The sequence below is a fragment of the Corylus avellana genome, chromosome 3 (assembly GCF_965113065.1).
Source record: "Corylus avellana chromosome 3, dhCorAvel1.hap1.2, whole genome shotgun sequence".
Taxonomy (NCBI): domain Eukaryota; kingdom Viridiplantae; phylum Streptophyta; class Magnoliopsida; order Fagales; family Betulaceae; genus Corylus; species Corylus avellana.
The window spans coordinates 15,246,995-15,257,750 of NC_142492.1; positions in this window are offsets into that span (position 1 = coordinate 15,246,995).

A 10,756-nucleotide genomic window follows, 5' to 3' on the forward strand; every position below is an offset into this window, starting at 1 on the left:
AGTAGAAAAAGTCGGAGATACGATCTTTGAAAAATGATTTAAATTAGTATGGAGTGGATAGAATATTAAAGCGGTGATCTCGCATGATGGTGACTATACCCTACAAAAATAGTTGACCGTTGATTTATTTCATAAAAACTTAATCAACATGATATTTTAGGATTTGCTCTTCTGGCCAAATCCGGTAAGCCAAATCTATATAGACAGTTTTTTTTTCAAATTGGGTTAGAGGAATTTTTTTTAACCTACTCTATAAAAGTGACATGTATCATTTTTCTAATTCAAAATGTAAGTATGATGGAAAAATTTATGCATGTTGGACTTTCAAAAAAGTAAGCATGATGGACTTTTCAAAAATTTCTAGATGTGGAGACTTTCCATCAATATGAATAATGACTTTAAATAAGTAATTACTAGTACCATAATTAGAGGCATTAGTTAGATACTATTTATTAATTTTTTACCTTATTAGAGCCTTAAAATAGTTTTTTTTTTTAATATATATTTATTTCATAATTATTAGTTGGTGGCCTTATTTAATGATAATACTAGGTGTTTTCTTTGTCCTAAGTGAATATTATTTTCTAAAACTCTAGTGAGAAAAATAAGAGCCATTTTATTTTTTGTTTTTTTTAGAAAATAATATTCACCTAAGAACATGAGAACACTAGAAAAGAACACTTAGTATTTTTCTTATAGCCAAGGTGGTAGCAAACAGGCTAAAAAAGATGTTGCCACACATTATATCTCCTTTTCAGAGTGCCTTAATTATTGACAATGTTCTCGTGGCTTTTGAGGCCTACACACTATGAATGGGAGGATGAAAGGGGAAAATGGATTTATGGTGCTTAAGCTGGACATGAGCAAGGCATACAATAGAGTGGAGAGGCAGTTTTTAGAGGGGATAGTGCAGAAATTGGGGTTTGCTACGAAATGGATCCACTTGACTATGACATGTGTCCGAATGGTTTCCTACTCCATTTTGATTAATGGACAACCTCATTGGCATATCATCCCCTCGCAGGGAATGATATCAAGAAGCCGAATGTTGAAGGAACACCTCAAAAGTGGGCAAAACCCCCGGAAGGCTGGATTAAGGTGAACTGGGATGCATCCCTTGATAAGCAAAGAGTCAAGATGGGCATCAGGGTTGTTGCGAGGGACTATGCAGGCCACGTTGTAGCTACCCTTAGTGATTCCATGCACATCGGAAATGACTCAGCATAGGTAGAGGCTTTGGCAGCTTGGCAAGCTGTGGAATTTAGTATCCAACTAGGGTTGAGGAAGGTGCTTTTCGAGGGGGATGCTCTTGAGGTTGTCCAGGCAATAAGAAATGAAGAACTTCAAAGGGGTAGATATGGTCATGTGGTGCAAGATATAAAACAGAGTCGGCAAAGGATTCAAGAGTGGAGGATAGTTCATACCCCAAGGGAGACAAATGAAGTGCCCATTGGCTGGCTAAGCTATCTTTAGTTTTTGAGAATAAACATAGCTGGATAGAGGATTATCCTCATTGTATTCACTATTGTGTTTTCGCTGAGCAAGTCTCGGTTTAAGTAAAGAATATTCAAACATTCCTTTCAAAAAAAAAAAAAAAAAAAGCATTGAGGTCCCTAGTTGCATAGGGCTTGAGCTGCCCTGAGATTACGTAATATCATACTATTAGGGGGGATATTTTGGAGATAGTTCAAGTGCTATGTAAAGATGAGAGTTGTTGCGGGGTAGATATGGGTAATTGACGAATGATGCAAAACATCTTCTTAATTGCTTCTCTTGGAGGGTGTGCCACCTCAACAAACTGCGACTAGCCAAACTGGCCTTATCTCAAAGTGCCGATCAGTTTTGGAGAGAGGATTTTTCAATTTGTATTCGTAAGATTATACTTGCGAAAGATAATTTTTGAGTAGTGAAAATCTCATAAATCTATTGTTAAAAGAAAAAAAATTTTAAAAACCTTGAAAATTGAAAACAAAATCTTTAACAAACATGATCTTGTAACCCTTCATATCTATTCCATATTTGTAGTGTCTGCTTTGCCCTTTGTCTTATTTTTGGCAATTTGCTATAAAATTCACAAGCCAATGATCTTGACCTTAGGGCACATCCAAATATGATGAGAAATGCTATTGGTACCAAATCTTTTACCAAAAGATTTGGTATCAAAATGATGTGAAGCATATTCATTGGTACCCGTAGTATTTTTCTTTATTAATTATTTTGATTCTCTCCAATGGATAAGCTTCACGTCATCTTGGTATTCATCTCTTAGTAAAAAATTTAGTACCCTTAACATTTCTCTTTTCGAGAACTGATTAACGTTAATATTTTTTCCATCTCATCCTACAAATTTAAAAGATCAACCATTAAATTTGTGGACCTACAAATTTAAAAGATCAACCATTAAATTTGTGGACTCATTTGGACTCCACATAAATTCAATAGTAGATTCATCCATTCATTATAGAGATAGTTAAAAGATTGTTGAAAAATGAAATAATTTTATCATTTATCTTATCTTCTTAATATGATACATGATAAATGCTATACACTTTTATTTTTATATTTTGAAGTGTATATTTCGTAAAGGAAAATGCTACACTTACCAAATTTTTTTCTCAAAAGTTGGTTCATAAATGATGTGTCACTATCCCATAAAATATATTATTTTTAGAAAATGTGTCACCATCTCATAAGATGGGTGACACATCACTTGGGAACCAATTTTGGGGAGAAAATTTGGTTAAGTGTAGCATTTATCTTTCATAAAAATTAATAAATTATCATTGGATCCAAAATTTAATAGTGATTTATTTAAACTTTAATAATAATTTTTAATATCAAATCAAAAAATATATATTTGAGTGTGTAATATTTCTCACCAAATATTATTGTGCTACCCATGAGATGGGAAAAGCCGCCAACAGGGAAGATCAAGATAAACTGGAATGCTGCTGTGGATAAGAACAAATAGTTGATGAGTGTAGGGATAATAGTCAGAGATCATAAAGGGAACATGCTAGACTCATTGTACACTACTAAACCCTACATCTCTAACTCGGCTGTGGCGGCCTAAAAGTTTGCAGAATTAAGTAGAGAATGGGGTTTTCAAAATATCATAATGGAGGGAGATGTGCTGAAGATAGTTCTTGCCTTGCGTAGAGACTGGAGTTGCTGAAGTAGATATGGGCATGTGTTGAATGATGCAAAAATCTTGTTGAATAGCCTTCAGTCATGGTTGGTGGGACATGTTAAAAAAACTGCAAACGAAGCAGCGCATAAGCTTGCGAAGTTAGCTATTTCCTAATCCTTAGATTAGGTTTGGTTGAAGATTTTCCTAATTTTATTGGTGATATTTTCCTAATTTGATGGGTTGTGGCAATAAAATGATTGGGTCTTGCTAAAGGTCTTCATGTTAGTTTTGGCTCTTTGTAACCAATAACTAACCGTAGAAGTTGTTGCCAAATCCAACTTTGTTGCCCCAACTATTACTAAACTAATACTTATTCTATTTAAATGAGACGCAAATTTTCTTTAAACTGGTTTGAAAATTTCTTCCAGCCTAATCTAGTAAGTGTCAAATGTCATATTTCACATGTTTTTTTTTTTTAATATTTTAAGAGTCATTTATTTCCATTCTAGTAATCTATGAACCCAAACATCAATTTTTGAGAAATTCAAATATGTTGAATGACACTTGTCACTTATTAAAATAAATCGAAGGAAATTTCTGTCCATTTAACTGTCATTGGGTTAAAAACATTCCAATGTTGACTAGTATAAGGCAAGGAATAGGGCCCTTTCAATTTTGGATGAAATAGAGAATTTTTTTTTTTTAATGTATTTATATTTTGTTTTATTGCATTTAACCGTTCACACCATCATTTAAAAAAAAAATTAGAATGATGTGACAATATATTTAGCATGTGAAAACATATATACCATTAGATTTGTTAAAAAAATATAAATTATAAATTAATTCATCTCCATTTTACTTTAAATAAAAAAAAAAAAGAAGAAAAACTGTCCTCATAAATGCAACCTCTTGAAATTGTCTAAGAGTTCAAGAGATGGACTGAGTAATAAACTCGAGAGGAGTCGATCCTTTAAAATAGAAAAGTAAAATTGTCATTTTACATTTTTTGAAAAAAATTTACCCTTCTATTTTAAAAAGAGTGTCCCCTCTCCTGTTCATAAATCCAAATTCTCAAGAGATATCTTGTAATAGGCATTGGTTTTTTTTTTTTTTTCCTTATTTGTTGATTACAATTGGTTTGTTAATTGCTGAGGACATATATCATCACCTAAAATTAACTGTTAATAATGCCAACCTTTTATATATGAATTACCTTTTTGTGCAGCTTCAATTTAACAGAATGTGTGTCAAATCAATTTTAAAGGAATCAAGGGTCTAAGATTGCAGGTCTAGTGGGCATAAAGTATCACATACTTGCACGGCAAATGCATGAGTCCCTTTAAATGCTCCACCGGCCCCCTCTCTCTAGCTACCATCATTACCCTTCCAATGGGGTGGATCGTGAAATGAAGACGAGTGTTGACTCTGATATAAATTTGGAGAAACTTTTAGATATTTTTGTTAAATTTTTACCGGTTTCAACTTTTTAAAATTTAAAAACGTATCGAATTTTTAATATTTTTCAATTATCTCATTTAGTTAAGATTTTTTGTTATTTTTGTCAAAATACCTAAAATATCCTTATTTTTTAATTTTTAATTTTATTTTTTATAATAAAAGATAAGAATATTTTAAAAATTTTGACAAGATTTAATAGAAAATTTTAACCGAAGGAGATACTTGAAATAAATTGAAAGTTAGATATTTTTAATTCAAAATTTTTAATTTTCAAAAGTATTTTCAAAACACATGAAAGTTTGATGGTGTTTTGTAAAGTTTCCCCTATAAAATTCTTATAAATTGGTGGTAGGAATGTCTCAAATCTTGCCTCAATGCTGTATTGCCACCTTTTTTTTTTTTTACTCATAAATGTTGTATTAGTTGTTATAGTAGGTTGGGGTTAGCCATAACCTTAACTTTCTCCTTCAATCTATTTTTTAAAAGTTTAATTTATTTTTTAAACATGTGTGAATAAAGTAAAAAGAAATCATGTAAAAAAAACACATGTTATATATATATATATATATATATATATATATGGAGACATTTTCTTTATAAGAAATTTTCTTATATTTATTGGAGTTTTTTTTTTTTTTTTTTTTTTTTCATAGGGTCATAATGTTTTATCAACTGTTATTGTAAGTAACGGGTCAGACAAACGAGTTAGAATTTTCTCCAATACAAATTGTTATATTGAAATGGTATTTTTGTCATCTCAAAAAGTGAAAAGACAAAAATATTTTTTAAATATAACTAATTAAATACTCTCCCGTTCATTTGAATCGAAGATGATCCTATTTCATGCATACCCCCAATGAGTGTTTTTTTTTTTTTGGCAGCCCCCAGTGAGTTATTAGCAAAATAAAGGAAATGTAGTTGGGTCAACCGTTTGAAAATTAGGGACCAGGTCCAATTTTGTTTTTAAATTACTATTTTTTTGGTGAGACGTAATGTTTTATAAAATGTAGTTGGGTCAACGGTTTGACAATTGGGGACCAGGTCCAATGTTGTTTTTAAATTACTATTTTTTGGTGAGAGTCGTACTGTTGTATTAATTGTACCCGCCGTTGTATTAATTTTCTGCCAACTCTTATTAATTTCGTCCATTTTCTTGAATAGCATTTGGTCCCTCATTCACTCTATGTTTCAAAGTCCAACCCCAATCCAATTGGCATGACATAAGAAATAGAAAACCATTTAGATAGGAGTTGCGGTGGGTTAGGATTCAAACCAGAATAATAATAATAAAACAAAAAAAAGGGTCAAAGGAGAAATGTAAGGATTTTTTTTTTTTTTTTTGTTTTTTTTTAGGAAATTTTTTGGTATTTATTCAATTCAAAGCTGATTAAAAAAAAATAAATAAAGTTTTATTTTTATTTATTTTGCCTAGTAAGTCGTAAGGCTACCATTCATTATTCACCTCCTCATTCTTGGACCACAATCCCATCCTTTTGAATACGGTTGGCAAGACCACTACTCTTTCGAAACGTTTTTAATTTCCACCAGTCATGTTCATGTGGCCCACATTTTATGGAACCTTTCTAATTTCCTTCTCTAACGTCTCAGAAAATAATAATTAACTTGTAATTATTATTATTATTATTATTATTTATTTTTTCAAATTTCACTATGGAACAAGACAAAGGGATCAAAGAACTCTCGATAGTGACCACCCATGGCAATAGTTTAATCGTCTTAAGGAAATTCCAATGAGATTCAGTCATGTATTAGGAAGTGGGTTCGAATCTCCTCAATGGAAAATCACTCATATAAACGGATAAGCCAAATTGGTATTAGCCACCTTAGGAATTCATTGATGTTCTGGTGGGGCTGGGTCAATCTATGGCTCAATTGGTTTTGAGAGAGCGCCTGCGGTTCCTATCGTCTAGGTCGCTCATGAACAATTCTTAGCGGGTAGATGTTACCATAGTAACGTCCTGGTAGAGTAGCTACAGTTGGTCGCCCCCTCCCCCATATATATATATATATATATATATATATATATATATATATATAAAACTCTTGATAATGATCTCAAAGTCACACCACATCTCTCCGCCGAGATGCAAGTCCAGTCTAAAACTTAGGGCTGGGCGCGGGTTGGGGTGGGTATTGCCCATTTCTAGCGCCCGCTCCGCAATATGTGGGTTTGAATATTTGAACCCGCCACCCGTATACAAGAGCCATTATCCACGCGGGGCGGGTGAGGAAGGTGCAGGTTTGCAGGGAGGGTTTAGGTATTATGTTAATGGGCTTTTTTGGGTTTTTTTTTTTAATTAGTTGATTGGGCTTTTAATTAATGGGCTTTTAATGGTAGATTGGGTTTTTTTTAATTAGTTGATTGGGTTGAGTCTGAAAGGCTTTTTTGTTTTTGTTTTTGTTTTTTTTTTTTTTCATTTGTCATATAAATAATGGGCTTTTTTCTTTGTTTTGTGAATCAAATATGCAAAACAAAAATAATCAAAATGCAAAAATCCAATGCTACAATTACAAAAAATAAACCCAACTACAAAACCAAAAAAAAAAAAAAAAAAAAAAAAAACCAAAAGCAATTTAAAGGCCATAAACACATTAAATTTAAGAGACATAGAAAATAAAAGTTCAGCAGCCAACAAATAAAATTAAGGCTAGTAGCCAACAAAAAAATGCTTCAACCGCAGCAGCCACCAAGGTCCAGGCAGAATGCAACTTCAAGTTGCTAAGACACTAATCATCCTTAAGTAAAATGCTGTTGTTCTTCAAAATTACTTCTACAAAGAATGAAACAAAAAAAACAAAAAAAAAAAAACATTACAATATCAATTGAAACCGATAAATGAAATTTGTCAATAGCAAAATATATTAAGTAAATTAAAATGATCAAAACGCTGACCTGAATCGATTTATAACTTTCAGCATCATCAACCATATCTAAGTCATAACTTAGGGGTGTTGATCTTAACCATTTTTGTGAACATATCAATGCTTCAACTATTTTTGGGGCCAGTGAACTGCGAAAAAGATCCAACACACGTCCTTTGGTGCTAAAAGCCGACTCTGAAGCAACTGTTGTAATGGGAATGACCAACACATCTTATGCTATTTTGGCAACTATTGGGAATTTGGTTGAGTTCACTGATAAGTGCCAAATATTGCATATTTAGATCCCTTTATTTACAGTAGTTAATCCTTTAGCTGTGTTGTTATTTAATGTTTTGTATTTTTAGTATTTTGTAGGTCGTTGAAGAAAAATTACAGCCTTAAAGGGAAAAATGCAAAGTTTGGAAGAAAGCACACTTTGAGAAGACCTAGATAATGTGGTTAAATTTAACCAAATCCAAGAAAATGTTAAATCGGATTAAAAATTAGATTGGATTAAATTTCAAATTGGATTAAATTTCAAATTTGATTCAAATTCAGATTCTGCACATGTCTTAGTATTTTGACCATAACTTTTCACTCAAGTATCGAATCGAGGTAATTCAAGTGACATTGGAAAGGTAACTCAAAATAATACAGTTCATTGTGAAATAGGGTTTTCCTAATTCGGACAATTACAATGCCAAAATTGCTCAAAAAAAAAAAGACACAAATCAGGACGAATCCTATTTCAATTTCAGACTTCTATTTTGACTGGGGGACAGACCTTCGAATTATCTAGGTTGACTAGGGCTTCTAGGACTCTCCTAAGCCTCTAAATAAACTTTTTTGCATTCACGAAAAGATACACAATACCAGAGAGCAAGATTCTACAGTTTTTTCTCATTAGTTAAGTTTAGGTTTAGATTTTAGTTTTATTTATGCGGAGTTAAATTCTCAACTAAGGTTGGGGATGAAGCCTCACCAATGAAGAACAACGTTACTTTTATGTAAGTTTTTATTATTCTAATTTTATTGAGCTTAATGTCAATTGTTTCACTTCTTTTCAATGTGTGGAATAATTCTTGGATATCTTGTTGTGATTCAAGGATACACTTGATGATTTAAGATAATTTCAAATAATTGATTGCTTTGTTTTATATGCCTAAAAATTGGATATTCCTTGTATTTGTTCTACGGATACATCTGATGATTTAATTGATATTGGATTCCTTTTGTGATTTGTGTAATGAATGGATATATGAGATGATTTTGATTAATTGTTTAAAGCCTAGTAAAACATATCTAAGATTTTAATTGTGAGAACTTCAGATTAATATTGATAAACATGGAAGTATGTTGTTATGATTAGGTGAGTGTGAATTCCCAAACCTTAGTATTTTATCTCTTAGTTTATGTTTCATCTTTTAATTTTCAAAACTCCAAATTCAAAACCCTTTTGGAACTAGGTTAGGATTTAATTAGTTTAGATATAAATTGCTCTTTTAAAAACACAATTCCTTGTGGGTTCGACATCGCACTTGCAAAACATTATATTGCAAACGATTCGTGTACTTGCGAGTATTAAAATTTGCACAGCATTCACCTTCCACTAATTTAAAATATCGAAATTCACATTCGCTTTCTCAACATCCTCCATCAAATATCGATCCATTTCCGATTTGCTTTCAATATCACTTTTAGAAGTTAGGTACTTGTGAAACCTATTCATGAAGCAAAGGTTAGCATTCTCATTTTCTTCTATTGTTATTGAGGAACCTTGAGACAATTCACTACCATGTTGAACTTGAGATGCACTATCTCCGAAGCTGTAGTGATCATATAATTTGTTAAGGATGCACCTCAATTTTTTCATCATTTCAATACATCTATCGACACCAAGAACATCTTTGAACCAATATTCTAATGCCCCTAAGTTGGTTTGTGGATCAAGTATAACCGCAACAAACATCATCAAGTTAACCTTATCATTGTTATCAAGATTCCCCCAATATTTGTTGTACTTCGTCATTATCTTCTCCGCCATAGCACTCAATACATAATCACCATTATCAATATACTCTTGTAAATGCATTTGAATGCCACAAATTTCTTAAAAGTACATATTAGATGTACAATACAAAGACCCCGAAATTCGCATTGTGGCATCATAAAAAAGTTTGAGAAATTTGAGAAAAGTCCTAATATGATTCCAATCAGTATAAGTAGGAGGTCCCAAACCATTTTTCTTATTCTTTTCCTCAGTCAACGTAGGCTTAAAGTTTTTTATCAAACTCTTCCATAAGTTGGAAAGTAGCTCGACATTTTTCAGCACCTTCCAACATAAAAAATGTAGAGTTTCATCTAGTTGGAACATCAAGACACAACAAACCCTTGAAAAAAAGTTGTTCTCTTTCAATACAAACCTTATACTTCTCAAATCTTGCAGGTGAAGACTTCACATACTTCACCGCACTTCTAACCCTCATAATGGAGTCATCAACCTCTTTCAAACCATCAGTCACAATAAGATTTAGTATGTATGCACAACACCTCATATGCATAAACTGACTCTCTAATATGGCGTCCTCCTTACTACAAATTCTCCTCTTCACGTATTCCAAAGCAGCATCATTGGCAATAGCATTGTCAACTGTGATAGTGAAAATGTTACGAACACCCCACTCAAGCATACACAACAAAATCTTCTCCTCAATGGTATCGCCTTTGTGATTAGGAATTAAACAAAAGTTTAAAATTCTTGTGTAAGTTTCAATCACTATCAATAAAATGGGAGGTGATTACCATGTAATTAAGGTTCTGCACCGAAGTCCACGTATCAGTGGTAATGCAAGCCCAAACACTATTTGAGATGAACATTGCCCTCAACTTTTCCTTCTCAGACATGAAGAGCTCAACACAATCCTTCATCACAGTATAACGAGAAGGAATTCCAAACCTAGGCTCAAATGTCTTCATCAAATCCTGAAACTCTTCACCTTCCACAAACCTAAATGGCAACTCATCCTTAATTATCATCTTAGCAATTGCTTCCCTTATTTTCATAGCATTGTATTTTGTAATCACCAAATTATGAACAGATCCTTCTCCCACTGCCATTTGTCCTTCCCTTTTAACCTCAAAACTTAACTTTGATTGTGACTTATTATCTTTATCACAACTACCGAGATATTTTTTTGCAAGAATTCCTCAAATGCACAAGCATGGATGAAGTACCTAGCCTTCTAGTGTGACAACTAAACAATTTATTACAATACTTGCATT